This window comes from Lissotriton vulgaris, chromosome 12 (genome assembly GCF_964263255.1).
Source record: "Lissotriton vulgaris chromosome 12, aLisVul1.2, whole genome shotgun sequence".
Classification (NCBI taxonomy): Eukaryota; Metazoa; Chordata; class Amphibia; order Caudata; family Salamandridae; genus Lissotriton; species Lissotriton vulgaris.
Genome location: NC_141700.1, coordinates 164,761,423 through 164,778,223, shown reverse-complemented (window position 1 = coordinate 164,778,223; position 16,801 = coordinate 164,761,423). Strand labels below are relative to the sequence as shown.

The following is a 16,801-nucleotide window of genomic DNA, read 5'->3' as shown; positions in this document are numbered from 1 at the left end:
GCCCCTCGGCCAAACCTGTTTGGTCAGTCCCTCTTCCAGTGGCCGAACAAGATAGCATCAAAGCACAACAGGCCATAAACTGTTCCCATTGCACACACACCCCGCCCAAATCTTGCTCACACCTGTCCCTGCTCTTTTCTCTCCTTTTCCTTTATGATGAGGAGGAGCCCGGTTTTATTGGGGGTACACCGATATCTGATGAAAATGTTGGGCCTTGCCGGGTAATTTGCTGCGGGCTGGACGAACTGAAATGTGGACTTGTCATCATGACTCTGCCTTTTCTTTGTAGTAAAAATATGTGAATAGCCCACTGTAAATCTAAGAATGTTTACACTGTAAATCTAAGAATGTTTGCCTGAAGCTTAATATTTTGTATAAAAAGAGAAGCCTGGCTCTGTAATGTGGAGCAGTCTCCTGAGAATATACACACCGTGCTGTTGTACTTCTAGGACGCTTGTTACTTGGTTGCAGCCAATAAATTCGATCTTTGACTTCACCTAGAAGACTCTGGTTTCTGTGTCTGAATCAGAAAAGTACCCGAGGTCTTTGGGTGTTGTCCCAGACACCGCTGGGTTACCGGATCAGTACCGGTTCTGAAAAACCCAGTACCTCAATTGCCAGATTGCTAGACTGAGCTCTCTGGTATATGGAGTCTGATCTGTTCTCAACTTTGAGTGAGGGTCAAGCCCATGTGGAGGCCAGCAGGACCAGTGTCAGGGATGTTTCTCACATCTTCACCACCAAATATTTGAAGGAGTGGGAGAAGAGGAAAAGCATAGACAAAGAACCCTGACCAATTCATCCACATTGCATTTCCGATGGACTGCAAGTGCAGGTATCAGGAGGTGAAGTTTGGGCATTTTATGTTTTCATCCAATCCCAAATCTCCTGTGCTAGGGCTGGGAGCTGTGTCTCTGCAGATCCCCTCGGAGGGATCACTAGCAATTATCCGCAGCCTCAAATCTGTATATTTGTCAGGTTCTTGCACTTCCAAGCTGTGGCATTACAGGTGACTACCATCAACCCACTGGCTAACAAGGTGCTTAATGCTCACTGTCCACAGCAACGGTACCCCTTTCCTGGTAGCAGGCTAAAACACGTCCCTGCTTTAACAAAACCCTTGAAAGATACTACAGAGCAGTTCAACTACATGCCAATATCTCTACTATCTGCCCTGTCTCAAGTACTGCAAATGTTTGTTAATCAGCAGCTCTCCCAGTACCTTGAAATCAATAACCTGCTCCATCCTAGCCAGTCCAGCTTCAGACCAAATTTCAGTACAATGGAGGTTGCAAAAATACATTATAGACACTCTGAATGATGGTGGGAAGGCAGTGCTGATTATGTTAGATCTGTCAGCAGCCTTTGACATGTCCCACACTCCAGGCTTCTAGTGCATCTCCAATCCATCTGAATAATTGGAAAAGCCTAATACTCGCTTGCCTCCTTTTTGTAGTGCAGAGGACAGGAGATATGGGTGCCTTCCTTTTCCTCAAAGTCCTGTGAATTGACAGTGAGCCCCACACTATTTAACATGCATCTTACCTGAGTAGCCCAGCTGGGGGAAGCCTTGAGGGGCAAAAGTGATCTCATATGCGGAGGACACTCAGCTACTTTTCACTTGTGGTAGGGAAGAAGAGATTGCGGGTGAATCCATCAATCCTGCCTTACAGCTGTATGTATTTCACTGGATGATCCCTCATCAACTATAATGCAATGCAGACAAATCCAGAATACTATTCTTCGGTCATAATCCCCTAGAAACATGGCACTCAGGGGAGAACAGTTAAGGATCTGGGTGTCAAATTCGACAACTGTCTATCCTTCCAACCACAAATGAAGTTTGTGGTAGGCACATGTTTTGGGTTACTACACATTCTAAAAAAAAAAAAAATCTTGCATTCACTTTCATTTTCTGCAAAGAAGTCGGGCGTCCAAGCATGTGTAACCCTGAGGTAGGACTATGGAAACACCCTACACCTGAGACTTTCTGAAAACCTGCTTAACAGACTTCAGGTGGTCCAGAACACAGTAGACCGCATTCTCCTTAGCCTGCCAGCGAGAGCACACGTGTCCCCTCACTTATGTGCCCTCCACTGGCTCCCAATAAGGAAGAGAATCTGGTTTATAACACTGATCCTGGTCTACAGAACACTTAATCATGTAGGTGCAGGTTACCTCAGGCAAGAATCAGCTTTTACCTCCCCTCTAGAAACCTGCGGTCAGCCAACAGCCTTAAGACTAGGATACCAAAGATTAGCCCCACTAGAGCAGAAGGACATGACTTCTACCTAGGGTCATCTGCATGGACTAACCTCCCCCTCAAGATTTGCTCAGTGGATGCTAACTTGTTTTTCAACAAGCATTTACAATGCAACGGTCTTGCCTTTGCAAAAGTTAGAGCTATTGGCATTGTAAATGTCAAACTTTTTATTTATGTGTTGCTTTTGAAAACAGATAAATAAATGGCATTGTCATTTACAATGCCAATAGCTTTATCTTTGCAAAGGCTAGACATATTGCATTGCATGGTCCACAGGCAACATAAAGTAGAATGTATGCACACCTATAACTTAACAGCACAAGATAGGAAAAGCCATTAACCCCGAGCTCCTTAGAAGGTCAAGCACAGATACAGAAAGATCTGTCAACTTTGAAAAAAATCCTTACCTTTTAGCTAGCAAAACCGCTCAGCTTAATTTAACATAGCCTGGCTAAAACATAGGAGTGAGAGAACACATAGGCTCTACTATTTGATTTAAAATCAGACTATTCATGTTACAGTAAGCGATACACTGCATGCACAATTTCTCATGAGCATGCATAGCAGGATGAAGGATACCCTCAACAAATGTTTTGAACATAAAAAAGGTGTCCTTCGCACCTTCAGTTGTTTACTGGCATGCATTTTCTCTTACAAAAAGAAGTGACGTTGATGACCCACAGTAGAGGGTGGAGCAACCAGCCAAGCTCCCAAAACAAAAGGGCTTCTAGCCAGCAAAGCATGCACAATCATCCCAGATCAGCAAGAGGTGGTTGCAGATTCCATACAAGAACAAAGATCTTGGTCCAGCAACACATTACATTCTAGTTTTATTTAAAAAATAAGGAATCAATAATACACCTGCCTAAATTATTTACTCCGTAATTAGAAAGAACAAAAGTAAACAACCTTCGATTTTAGGAGGTGCATGCTCTTTCCTTTTGCTTAATCCATGACTATTTGGTATGTGATGACAGTAAAATCTCTCTCGTACATTAGAGCAGCCCTTTCCCTTCCCAAGACTTAGACACAAGTATGGATCATGTTTCACATTTCACTGCAGTTGCTTAAAAACTAGGCCAGTTCAAATGAAAGTAGGCCAGATTAAACGACTCACCAGCCTTTACTGTATACCCCTTTACTGCTCGCTCCCAAAACACAGTATGTTCCACTCTCATGCATCAAAGCATAGCAGCGCATACGTGAGAATGCAGGTATCAACGATTGGCTGTAAAATTACAGTAAGGCAATTATTCTGAGTGCATTTCAAAAGCCAGCTAAACTTTCCATCAGGCACGCAGCTCAGAACAGGTCTACCATGGTAAAGCTATCAGTAAAGCTATCAGTTTGAAAGTGCAGTCTTACAAACTACCTACGGGTTAGGGCGTTTCTGTAACACATCCACAGGTTATAGCTTGGTTTAAGGTAAGGGGGAACTAGCTTCAACAATGCAGAACAATGAGAAACCTGACAGTTCTAATCCATTCGAAATCCAGAGACCAGAACAAAAACCCTCAAAATGGCATCGATATTAAGGTTTCCAAAAATCGGATCTTAAATGAGTCTTCAGCCATGTCTATGCCCTGTATCCGTGGATTTTAAAAAGGTGTACTGCCCAAACCACTGCCCAACGTGGGAATCAAACCCAATTTACTTTCAAACTGCGCTCTTGCTGCAGTGACAGTAAAGTTCAGTGCAGCCAACTGAGCTGGAACCAGAAACCGGACCGGGCCACACAGTCTGCTCGAGGTTATTTTTAGAGCTCCCCTCTGCAAGTGACAAACTTCTCCAAGCACTCATATGGAAATGCAGTGCCAGCACAGCACTTGCTCGCAGGACATTCCGGCCCGGGTGCCATTAAGGCGAGATCCCTCACGCGAAATCAAACTCCAGGTCAGGGTAGAAACTGGGCAACAGTTCGACGTGGACCCCGATACACATCAACTCCAAAGCTCGGGGAGTCAAGAGTCGTCTACAATAAAAAACAAGCAGACCGGGAGAGTCGAGCGCGAAAGTGAAACTGTATGCTGGCTTGCCAGCGAAAGCGGGACAGGCGATGTGCGCGTGGCTGGACGTGTGCATCCACAGACCACAATCTGCGCGTGCCCCGGTCTGTCTCCCTTGGGAGGCATCACGCTGACAATAAGTCTCGCTGGCAGCAGCGCTTTCGCACTGCAACGCCAGACGAGACCTAAAAAGCAAGGAAAAGTTGTGATAACAAAGTCAATCATTTTTAAGCAATGGGTGGGCTGCAAGCCCACTGTAAGTTCTTGGTAAGCACAGGATACTCGCCGACGCCTAGGGTCAGACTGAGGCGCAGAAAGGCCTACTGACATCATGGGGTGTTGCAGGTGGAGGCCAAGGGTACTGGAGATATGAAACCTACCACAGTTCGCGGGGTGCTGTGGGTAAGGACTGATCCGTACCGGCAAAGTAATGAGGGGGGGAGGCAGTACATGAACAGAAGTAATGCTGCGTGGCAGCCTTGAGGTGCACGAGCAGCAATATGTAGGGTCCTAATACATTATCCTCCAAAATTTTACAAGATTTCACACTTAATTTACGTTGAAGATCTGCTTTTAATCTCGAGGACCCAGGTCGGTATTCAATACCAGCTACGACTGGGAAAATATAGCTCTGAAAACGGTTTATTTATTACACTAAAAAAAAATAATGTCATTTTGTAAAATAAGGTCACGGCAAGGACGCTGAACATCCTGTGATTATGGGCAAATCGCTTAATTTCCCTGTGCCTAACAAAAATGAATGTCCTCATGTAATGCAACTGGTGCTTTGTAAAGCGCTCTGATACCCGAAACCTGCAGGTCAAGTTTGCGCTATATAAAACTCTGTAAAATAAATTTTAAAAATGTTGAAAAAAAAATGTGAAATTCCTTTGGTCTGAGCATGGCGTTCCTTTCTAATGCTTGTTTATAAACAATGCAGTGTTTCTGAGCGGGTTGAGGCTGTTGTTGGCCCATGGGATGACTACCACGCGGACGTCTTTTTTCACTGAACCCTGTGGCTGGCAATGTTTTTTGTCCAGAAACAATCTGCATTCGGTCAGCTGCGCATAGCATCTCGGTCCACTGCTGACTTTTGCCTTCATAATAAAGTGTCTGGAATTTTCCAGACTGCAAGATGGCGGGTCGTGTTAGAACCCTAACATGGTTTACTGGCCTAGAACGAGCCCAGCAGGAGCCTTCGCACGGATTTATGATAGTTTTCAGAATCTAGGTTGTAATTTATCTGAAATGCATGTCATTGCTAGGACATCACTGCTTTGTTCAACGCGAGATGACAAAGGCATTGAAATGTCACACACAACTTTGAAAATATGGAGATGTCACACGTAAGCAAACTGAAAACGTGGCAGCCATGGAAACTCAAAACAAATTATATGGTAACTCAGTTTAAACACTTAGGGGAGTAAACACGATTTGTAAAATGTATCTTTATTAAGCAATTGTGTGCAAGGTGCGGTCAGTCAGCACGAGACCGGAAATACGAGCAGTTTCGAAAAGGAATAAAATGGCGCAGATATTTCCGATATAATAAAAACACCTGGGGGCTTATTTACAAGCCTCTTGCGCCGCCAGTGCGCCTGCCTCACTTTTGATATGGGAAAAAGTGACGAACCGGCGGCGCAAAGGTCTTGTAAATCGGCCCCCTGAATTTTAGTTTACTTTGTGAAGGAGCAGAATTCTCAATAGGTACAAAAGATGAACAACTGCACTTGAAACCCCTTGTGAAGCAGGAGTAGCACGTCCTTCCAGGCACTATCAGTTGTTGATAAAAGGTGGAGCTGCTGGGGGGGAAGAAGTCGTGTGCTGCGCACAAGCACGCCCAGTGTGCCTGTAACAATGCTCTCAGCATGCACACTCTTATTGACTGTAACCCTGCACGGCTATGATCTGCAACCGAGCACGCCCCCTGTACCCGCGACCTCGTATAGTCATCATGCCTTTAACCATAAATATACATTGATTCTGTAACTATACACGCCCACTATGCCTGAAGCCATAAACACCCATGTGTACGTAACCAAGTAGACAGTGCTTAGAATAATGGTTTGTTGGTAACCGTTTCAGCTACTGCCTTAGAACACACCAATATGTCTGGTACTATACACGTCCTTCACGCCTCCAGCATGCATACTCATGACGTCTGTAACCAACTACAACACAGTGCCTGCCACCAAACAGCACAAGGGAACACAATCCAGAGACAGTGCATCAGTGGGCATACGGGAACTCTATCTAGAGACAGCACTTGGCATCGGTAGGCACATGAGGACCTTATCTAGTGCTGGGCATAGGTAGGCACTTACCCTGTGTGACCTCCTGGTTCCGGTGGACGCCCGCCCCCTGCTGCTGCTTCTCTCGGGCTACGAAAGCAACAGTGTGAGTCACGTCCTGAGTCATGCTGCGAGCTACACACGGGCACTAGTGATGTCGGGATGTGCAGCCGGAAGTTTGGTTGCGTTACGACTCTCGTGGGGCGGGACTTCCATTTTCTATGTGTTTGTTTGTTTGTTTCCATGAGTGTGGACGTGCGCAACCACAAGACCAGAATCGCCACGCGTGCCCCGGTCTGTCTCCCTTGAGAGGCATGTCAGTGACAATAGGTCTCGAGAGCGAGACCTAAAAAAGGGCTGAAAGTGGTCCGATTGTACCATGCAAGGTTGCCTTTAAGCACAGTGTCAGGACACTCCCTGGAGTAGACATGTGCTATGCAAGTTGTATTTCATTCATTCATTCATTCATTCATTCCGGTAATACACTGTGGTCATCTTGTCTGTCTTGATGAGCGCTACTTTCCCTCAAATGACCTTGTAGAAGACTGAGTGCTAGGTGTATGGCTAGCAATTCTAATTTTGACGTGGCACCTCTCGTATTGAAGGGCCAACATCCCCATGGAAGGTCATGTTGTTGACATGTGCCACCCAGCCTGTGAGAGAGATGTCCCTGGTGATAGCCACTTGCAGAATGGCATCTTCGCAAGGCCTCCCCTGTAACAAGTTGTTCCTGTTCCACCAATGCAGAGAATGGCCCTTTATCAATACCAAGTTTTTCCAGTGATCCACACCCTGTGACCAATGCCCCCGCAAGACACTTTTATAGAGGGTGTATATGAAGCCTGTTGTGGAGTAACAAGGAGATGCACGAGGCCATCATCCCTAAAAGGCAATTCATGGTTCTAACTACAAGTTGATGATTGGGCTGAAAAGAGCCATCAGCAGCTAAAACACCAACACTCTCTGTTGGGGGAGCTTTTCCAGTAACTGCCTTCAATAGTGATGCGAGGAAGGACCGCATCCCACTGATGTTTGAGATGGGACTTGGTGGCATTTATGGTAAATCCCATGGTATGGAGCAGGTAAGTCCCTGCTTGAGTGTGGGCTAGAATTGCTGCCTTCGGATGCCCTGGATCAGCCAATTGTTGAGGTAGGGGGATGAAGTGAGTGCCCCACCCCGCGAAGATGGGCAGCCACTACGATAGTCATGTGAAAATTCCTAGATCTGTAGTAACTCCAAAAGGAAGTACTTTGGTTTGATAGAGATGTCGACAAAAGGAGGTACCCGTTTTGGGCAGGCTGGTGGCGGGTATGTGAGAACAGACATCCTTAAGAACGAAGGCAGTCATGTAAACGCTTTGTCGGAGCAGAGAGAGGTCATCCTGAAGGGTAGTCTTATAAATGTGGAGACAGGATGCAACTGTTTAGAGGCCTGAGGGAACCATCCATAGAGAGTAGATACACTGTCCCTGCTGGTGTGGAGGCACTCTTTCTATTGCGATTTTCTTGGGGGATGCACTTGTACCTCCTTGTCGAGAAGGGAGAGATGGGTCTCTGCTGGGGACGTGTCTGCTGGGTGGGACTTTGGGAGGGATTGTGAGAAGCTAGAGACAGTAGCAAATGCAAACCTTGGCTAAAAACCACTGGTCTGTTGGGATTTCCTGGCAGTGAGAGAGGATATCTTGTAGTCTCTCCCAATAGGTGATGTGAGAATGGAGGGGAGGTGGGGCCAATCACTGCTTGAAGCTGAAGCTTCTTTACTAGAGCCACTTCTGCCCTTGCCTCTGTTGTTAACATGGTATGTGCCCATGGTGTAACCCTTGCCCGCCTTCCAGTTGAAGGTCTGTGGATGCCTCTGGTGGAAGAGGTGTGGCGTAGCGGCCAGGGTTCCTAACTCCGGACCACAGGATTCACGGTTTGATCCCCGGCGGCAGGTTAGCCCAGCACCATGTGACTCTGGGAAATAGTTCTCTTAATCTTTTCGACGGCACCTCTCCCGAGGTAGCTGTGTGCTTTATAAATGCTGGTATTTCATTTAATTTCTGGTAGGACTGTAGCTGGTCTGCCTTAGCTACTCCAATTTTCTTTGTGCTTGTGAAAGGAGCCTTTTACAGCCATTGTTTGAAAGGTGCATATGGGCTTCGCAATCTCTTTCCTTATTTTTCCCAGCATCTCGCCAACCTGGAGGCCGAAGAGATGCTCACTGTCGAACAGGAGATGCAGCTGAACCTCTGGTTTGAACCCGGAGAAGCGAAATGTGGTGTCTGGAGGGTATGCTAGTGTTGATGTCTCTTGAGGCTGTGCCCACAGCGTTGAGTGCAGGACAAATGTTAGCATTCCAGATGTTCTTGCCTAGGCACAATCTCCTCCTGTCTCTACCTGTACTCCTCCAGAAGAAGTTTTACCAGTTTGTGCATTCCCTCCCACTGGGACCAGTTGTAACTGGAAAGAAGCCCTACAGAGTTTGTGATGCACCAATGCATTCTGCCCCTACAGAAACCCCTTGCCTGCTTCGTAAATATTCTTGCTATCCTTACTAGGTGGCACAACATCACCTGTGGCTTTGGCAGAGGCACTCTTAAGGGAGGTATGGGTTACCAGGACTCAGGAGGGACCGGAGTTTATATGTAAATAGGGCAACTAGGGGAAGGTTTGGATTTCTTCTCAATCCTAGTTGTCACTGACTAGCTCCTTGAAGTTGTCCAGGGCAGACGTGAGCATGCTCTCAAGCGTGGGTAAGAACTGCGCTAAGCGTTTGGACTAGACAAGGAAGTCCTTTTCTTCCTGAATGACATGCATGTTGGCCCTCTGAATGACTTTAAGGTAGGCTATAAGATTGTTGGGCAGGGATGGCGTAACTAGGAAGTGATCCAAGTCAGAATTGCCCAGGGGAGGTAAACATTATAGTCATCCCGGGTGTCATCTGTGGGCCCTGCATCTAAGGGATGGTTGTAGGGGTCAATAAATTCATAACAACCGCCTGGGATAAAAAATAAAAATAAAGGGTACAAGGGGCCCTCGCAGAAGACACTGATGGAGTAAGAGAAGGTAGTATGAATGAGCGTGGTGGAGTTGGTGGCAGGGGAGGAGAGAAGAAAGGTAAAGGGTTTGTGCCCCTATCACGGTTTCTTCGGTGACTGCTCACCACCTCAGGATGCTCAGATTGGCCTGTAAACAAAGCTTTCGGCATCAATGAGATTTCACTGCTGGCTTTGGTAGTGCTCTGGCACTAGCATCCGGCATGAGCGTGGATGCTTGACCCTTGGGTGGAGTCTTAGTCAGCTCCGAAGCCTTCTCTCAGTGTCGACCGGAGCCCGAAAGCACCAGAGGCCCTGGACGGGACAATCTTTGCATCTGTGCTCAGGGCTCAATACCCATCTCCCCAGGGAAAAGTGCTATACCACAGCCAAATACTTGACCCTGGCTTGGTGGCATGGATCTCAGAGCTGGGTGGCATGCATACAACCTGGGCATGGTGTTCATTTGAGGCCTGCTAGTTTTGAGATCTGGCTTGACATCCTCCTCTCATTTGTACTTTGGTGCGCTCTGGAGGCACTTTCCCAGGACTGGGATAGGCTGCCGAGATTCTGGCTGGGCAGCCATCCTCATCCTTCTTTAGCACCAAAGGGGTCTTCTTCTCTGAGGATGTCCAGGGCTTCAGACTTTTTATTGAGACTATTTTATATCCACTAAATCAATGCAAACAGCAAGCTCATGCCATGTGGGTAGCAACTAAAACACCAAGCAGTGCGTAGAATATACATAATGTCATAGAGAGCAACAAAATTCACAAATATCAACAACATCATGGCATGGATACATAATCAATCAATCAATCAGTGACACTTATATAGCGCGCTACATACCCGTAGGGTCTCAAGGCGCTGGGGGGGGGGGGGGGGGGCGCTACTGCTCGAACAGCCAGGTCTTCAGCTTCTTCCTGAAGGAGAGGTGGTCTTGGGTCAGGCGCAGGTCGGGAGGGAGGGAGTTCCAGGTCTTGGCGGCCAGGTAGGAGAAGGACCTTCCTCCTGTAGTCGCTCTTCGGATGCGGGGAACGGCGGCGAGGGCGTGGTTGGCTGATCGGAGGTGGCGTTTGGGAGCGTAGAAGTTGATCCGGCTGTTGAGGTAGTTCGGGCCTTGGTCGTGTAGGGCTTTGTGTGCGTGGGCGAGGAGGCGGAAGGTGATTCTTTTGTTGACGGGGAGCCAGTGAAGGTCTCTCAGATGTCCTGTGATGTGGCTGGTTCGTGGGATGTCGAGGATGAGTCTGGCTGAGGCGTTCTGGATCCGCTGGAGTCTCTTCTGGAGCTTGGCGGTGGTACCGGCGTAGAGGGCGTTGCCGTAGTCCAGTCGGCTGGTGACGAGGGCCTGGGTGACGGTCTTCCTGGTCTCGGTGGGGATCCACCAGAAGATCTTCCGTAGCATGCGTAGGATGTTGAAGCACGCCGAGGAGACGTTGTTGACTTGCCTGGTCATGGAGAGGGAGGAGTCCAGGATGAAGCCCAGGTTGCGTGCATGGTCGGTCGGTTTGGGTGCGGTGCCCAGGGCGGGAGGCCACCAGGAGTTGTCCCAGGCGGAGGGTGAAGAGCCCAGGATGAGGACCTCCGTCTTGTCAGAGTTCAGTTCCAGGCGGCTGGTCGTCATCCACTCGGCTACCTCTTTCATCCCTTCGTGCAGGTTGGCTCTGGCGGAGGCGGGGTCGTTGGTCAGGGAGAGGATCAGCTGGGTGTCGTCGGCGTAGGAGATTATGCTGAGGTTGTGTTTGCGTACGATGGCCGCGAGGGGGCTCATGTAGACGTTGAAGAGGGTGGGGCTCAGAGATGAACCTTGAGGGACACCGCAGATGACTTCGGAGGCCTCTGACTTGTACGGTGGTAGGCGGACTCTCTGTGTTCTTCCGTCGAGGAAGGAGATGATCCATTCCAGCGCCTTGTCCTGGATTCCGATGTTGCTGAGGCGCTGTACTAGGGTGCGGTGGCAGACCGTGTCGAATGCCGCGGAGAGGTCTAGGAGGATGAGGGCCGCTGTTTCTCCATTGTCCATCAGGGCTCGGATGTCATCGGTGGCGGCGATGAGGGCGGTCTCGGTGCTGTGATTGGCTCGGAAGCCGGACTGTGAGGGGTCGAGGGATCCGTTCGTCTCGAGGAAGGCGGCCATCTGCTTGTTGACGGTCTTCTCGATGACTTTGGCTGGAAACGGGAGGAGCGAGATGGGGCGGTAGTTCTTGAGTTCGGTGGGGTCCGCTGTTGGTTTCTTGAGTAGAGCGCTGAGTTCGGCGTGTTTCCAGCTCTCAGGGAAGGTGGCGGTGTCGAAGGATGTGTTGATGATGTCTCGCAGGTGGGGTGCGATGACAGCGTCGGCCTTGTTGAAGACGTGGTGAGGGCAGGGGTCGGTCGGTGATCCGGAGTGGATGGAGTTCATCGTGCGGATGGGGTCTTCGGTGCTGATCGGGGTCCAGGCGTGGAGGGTGGTGGTGGGGGGTGGTTGGTTGTTGAAGCTGTTGTGTATGTCCGCGATCTTGTTGTGGAAGTATGAAGCGAGGGAGTTGCAGAGGTCTTGCGATGGGGTGATGTCGTTGTTTCCTGCGCTGGGGTTGGAGAGCTCTTTCACGATGTTGAAGAGTTCCTTGCAGTTGTGTGCGTTGTTGTCCAACCGGTCCTTGAATGCGGTTTTCTTGGCGGCGCGGATCAGCTGGTGGTGCTTCCGGGTGGCAAGCTTGAAGGAGGTCCTGTTGTCCGGTGTGGGTTCCCTTCTCCAGACTTTCTCGAGGGCTCGGCAGTTCTTCTTGGAGCTCTTGAGTTCGTCGGTGAACCACGGGGCTTTCTTGCTGCCGGGTCTGCTGGGCGGGGTCCTCAGCGGGGCGAGCTCGTCCGCGCAGATGCTGATCCACTTCGTGAGGTTGTCGGCGGCCTGGCTGGGGTTCGCTGAGCTGGCAGGAGGGTGCTGGCTCAGGGAGGTGGCGAGCTGGTCTGCTGTGATCTTGTTCCAGCTTCTGCGGGCGGCCTGTTGCTGGTGGGTCGTCGTTCTCTTGAAGGTGAAGTGGACGCAGCTGTGGTCCGTCCATTGAAGCTCTGTGGCGTGGCTGAAGTCGATGTCTGTGCTGGAAGAGAAGACTGCGTCGAGTGTGTGTCCGGCGAGGTGGGTGGGGGTGGACACCAGTTGCTTGAGTCCAAGATTGGCGAGGTTGTCGAGCAGGGTGCTGGTGTTGCGGTCGTTGTTGTTCTCCAGATGGAAGTTGAGGTCCCCCAGGAGGATGTAGTCAGCGGAGGGGAGGGCATGCGGGCTGACGAAGTCGGCGATGTCCTCGCTGAATTGTGTGCGTGGTCCCGGGGGTCGGTAGATCAGGGTGCCTCTGAGGGTGGTGTTCGGGTTGGTGTGGATCTGGAAATGCAGGTGTTCGGCGGTGGTCAGGGTGTTGTCGGTGCTGGTCGTGAGGCGGATGGTGTTCCTGTGGATGATGGCGATGCCTCCTCCCATCTGGTTGGCGTTGCGGTCCCTCCGGACGATCTTGTAGCCCTCTGGGATAGCGATGGCGATGTCGGGAGCTGAAGAGGCGTTCATCCAGGTCTCCGTGAGGAAGGCAACGTCAGGGGCTGTGGCGTCTAGAAGGTTCCAGAGTTCGATGGCGTGTCTGTGGACGGAGCGGGTGTTGAGCAGGATGCACTTGAGGTGGGTGCTGCTGGTGTTCGACTTGGCGGGTGCTGGTGCGGGGCAGGTCCGGATGCAGGTGAATTTGCAGGCGTGGCAGCTGAAAGGTCCGTGGGTACGTCGTGGAGTGGCTTGATGGCAATCTGGGAGTCGGCCGGAGTTGAGTGCGATGAGGGTGGCGGCGGAGTACGTCAGGCGGGTCGGTCGGGGTCTTCGGGGGCCAGGGGTCCTGGCGCTGGTCGCGATCCGGTTGCGGACGGGCGCAGACGGGCTTACCTTTGGCGCGCCTTCAGCGCACAATCGGCGCGCCCGCTGCGCGTGACCGCTGCGCGTTCGCACGGTCGCCATTTAAGGCGAAGTGCGCGGGTGGGCGGATCAGCTGGGAGGCGGGAGCGGGGAGGGAACAGAAGAGAAAAGGGGCGGGGCAAATGGCGGTGGCGGGAAGCGGGAAGCGGGGAGGGAGAGCGGAGGGCGGCGAGTTAGGCGGGTAAACAGGAAGGAAATATAAACACGTCACAGAGGTTGCATGAAATAAAACAGGCACAAATGGAGGGCACAAATAAAGGCAAAACAGGAAGGAAAACGAAAACGATGTCACGGCACAAAAATACAGGCACAAATGGCGGGCAAAACAATGGAAAAACAGCTAACGAAACGATCACACGGCACAAGAGAAAACAAGCACAAATTCAGGGCAAAACAACTGGCGAAAACCAAAGGGGAGCGACCAAGGCGGCAGCGAGGCCGGCGGCGAGGCAGAAGGCAGGCAATGGGGCACACGCAGCAGCTGGTGGCCGTGCGGCGCGGGGGGTGTCCCACAAGTGGGTCACACTCACCTGCGTCGCCCGGTCGCCATTTAAGGCCAAGTGCGCGGGTGGGCGGATCAGCTGGGAGGCGGGAGCGGGGAGGGAACAGAAGAGAAAAGGGGCGGGGCAAATGGCGGTGGCGGGAAGCGGGAAGCGGGGAGGGAGAGCGGAGGGCGGCGAGTTAGGTGGGCAAACAGGAAGGAAATATAAACACGTCACAGAGGTTGCATGAAATAAAACAGGCACAAATGGAGGGCACAAATAAAGGCAAAACAGGAAGGAAAACGAAAACGATGTCACGGCACAAAAATACAGGCACAAATGGCGGGCAAAACAATGGAAAAACAGCTAACGAAACGATCACACGGCACAAGGGAAAACAAGGACAAATTCAGGGCAAAACAACTGGCGAAAACCAAAGGGGAGCGACCAAGGCGGCAGCGAGGCCGGCGGCGAGGCAGAAGGCAGGCAATGGGGCACATGCAGCAGCTGGTGGCCGTGCGGCGCGGGGGTGTCCCACAACCATAGTCTCAACTAATTTGCATGGAATCTTCAGTCCACACCCCCTAAAGGACGAGTTACTTACCTTCGGAAACAATGTATCTGGTAGAGACACAGTCTAGCCGCAGATTCCTTAACTTAGAATATCCCCAGGCGACAGAATGGATCTGGAAAACTTTCAGTAGCAGCACCTCTGCGTACCGGGGACGAGCTGCACGGCTACGCCCTGACGTCATCACAAGCGTGACGTCAGCGGAGCCATATAAGCCCCTCCCGGCGCTTTCATGTACGTTTTCGTGGGAGAAACTTTTCCGCGCCACAATACGGAGCCACCACCAAAAACTGAGATTATGGCAACGGTGTGCGAAAAAATATGAAAAATAAAAGAATTTGAATGGTGAGACAGCACCATAAAGAACAGTGCCAGGCACTGCATACTGAAAATTAGTGAAGGGAAAGAGCAGAGCACCGCTCTGAGGAGGAACCCTGCAAAAGCAAAGGCTAACCCTCCCCGGAGACAGAAACCGGGAGGCAATAACAATACACCACATGTTGGCACAAGAAAGGGACGCTGTATCCCTTGTAAGAGACCTACAGACTGAGGCAGAGCCAACAGACTTCAAATCAATGGACCGCCGGGGAGGTAAAACACCCCAAGGCGATTGAGAAAAAAGGGGGGGTTGAATAGACCCCACACTGGATGACCCAGGTGGTAGGGATGTAAAAGGACACATGAGTTTACCGCCCAACAATGAGAAAGGGTGTAGTAGCAAGTAAAACAGAATGAAGCATCCTGGAGAGGAGCAAAAGATGTCACCCCGCAGAAAGACAAAGCCACCCGGAGGAAGGCGAATGCAGAAAACCCAGCCTGAAACGCTCCTCGCAAAATGGAGAGGATGGGCGGGCAATAAGAAAACAGCAGCTAGACTGTGTCTCTACCAGATACATCGTTACCGAAGGTAAGTAACTCGTCCATCTGATAGAGACATCTAGCCACAGATTCCTTAACTTAGAATAGATACCAAAGCCATACTCCTAGAAGAGGCAGGTCTGCGACTGAACCCCACAAAGTTCCAGAGAGAACATAGCCATCAACAAGGTGTCGAATCACAGTGGGGACAGCAATGCCAGCACAGCCAACACCAGACCACGAAGCTCTGAAAAGAGCAGAAAATAATGGGAGGCAAAGGCTCCACAAGCCGTGAAAGAACAGCACGAAAACCCCCGTGCGTGTACCGGGGTTGAGAGAAAGAAGCATAGAGCTAAAAAGGCCGGTGCTGAAGTGAGAGTTCATGGCTCCAAAAGAAGAGGAACTGAACCTAGGGCCCAATGTATCCGCAGGATTCGATGCGTTCACAGAGAGGAGAAAACGGTATGACATAGTCAGCGCATACCGGTCAAATATACAAAACAGTGGAACAAAGCACTGTTGAATCTGTATGAGCTAAGATATGTGGGGCAGCAATGGCAGGATGCTGACCCATGTCCAGAAGTGGCGGTATTTCCAGAAATGAAATGCGTTACTTACCTGTAACAGCAGTTATCCAGTATTGGTGTCTTTCATAGATTCACATGCCTGAATCATTCCCCGTCGCCGAGACGGGAGCCTCCGGTACATAAAAAAGTAATGTCCTAAGGACATACATAGAGAATATAGGCCGAAGGGCCTCCCCTTTTGGGGCCTTTCCACGTCCTTATGTAAAAGGACCGAACTCTCATCGTTAGCCAATGAGCTCCGACCTCCCTCTAGAACCTTCCCGGGAGGAGCCTCCGTCCCTCAGATTTTCGTACGCACCCAGCTAGGGTGTCGCAATGTAGACATAGAGGTACGTGAGTCCTTACCGGGGAGGCGGGAGGGTTGCATGTGAATCTATGAAAGACACCAATACTGGATAACTGCTGTTACAGGTAAGTAACGCATTTCTTATCCAGTATTTGGGTGTCTTTCATAGATTCACATGCCTGAATCAGAGTAGCCAGCAGTTATACATGCATAGTGGTAAAGCACATTCTCACCTCCAGCAGGCCTGCATAAATTACAGACAACATGAGAGAAACATGGTAATATACAGTCATGCATATAGCAGAAAAAAACCATGAAGAATGTGCATACCTGGATGGCGGGACGAGGTAAGGCTCACCTTATTGGAAGAGATGGCGCAGCACCGCTTGTCCCACTGCAGCGTCCTTCTGCAGTTCGATGTCCAGGCAGTAGTGCTTGGAAAAGGTATGCGGGGACTTCCATGTCGCCGCTCGGCAGATGTCCAGGATCGTCACTCCAGCGAAGAG

At 50.3% G+C, this 16,801-nt stretch overlaps 1 protein-coding gene across 1 annotated transcript in view; it reads right to left on the bottom strand.

Moving 5' to 3' along the window:
* Positions 1–16,801, bottom strand: part of OGFOD1 (2-oxoglutarate and iron dependent oxygenase domain containing 1) — a 265,521-nt gene that overhangs the window by 66,762 nt on the left and 181,958 nt on the right. The gene's annotated exons all lie outside the window — the stretch shown is intronic.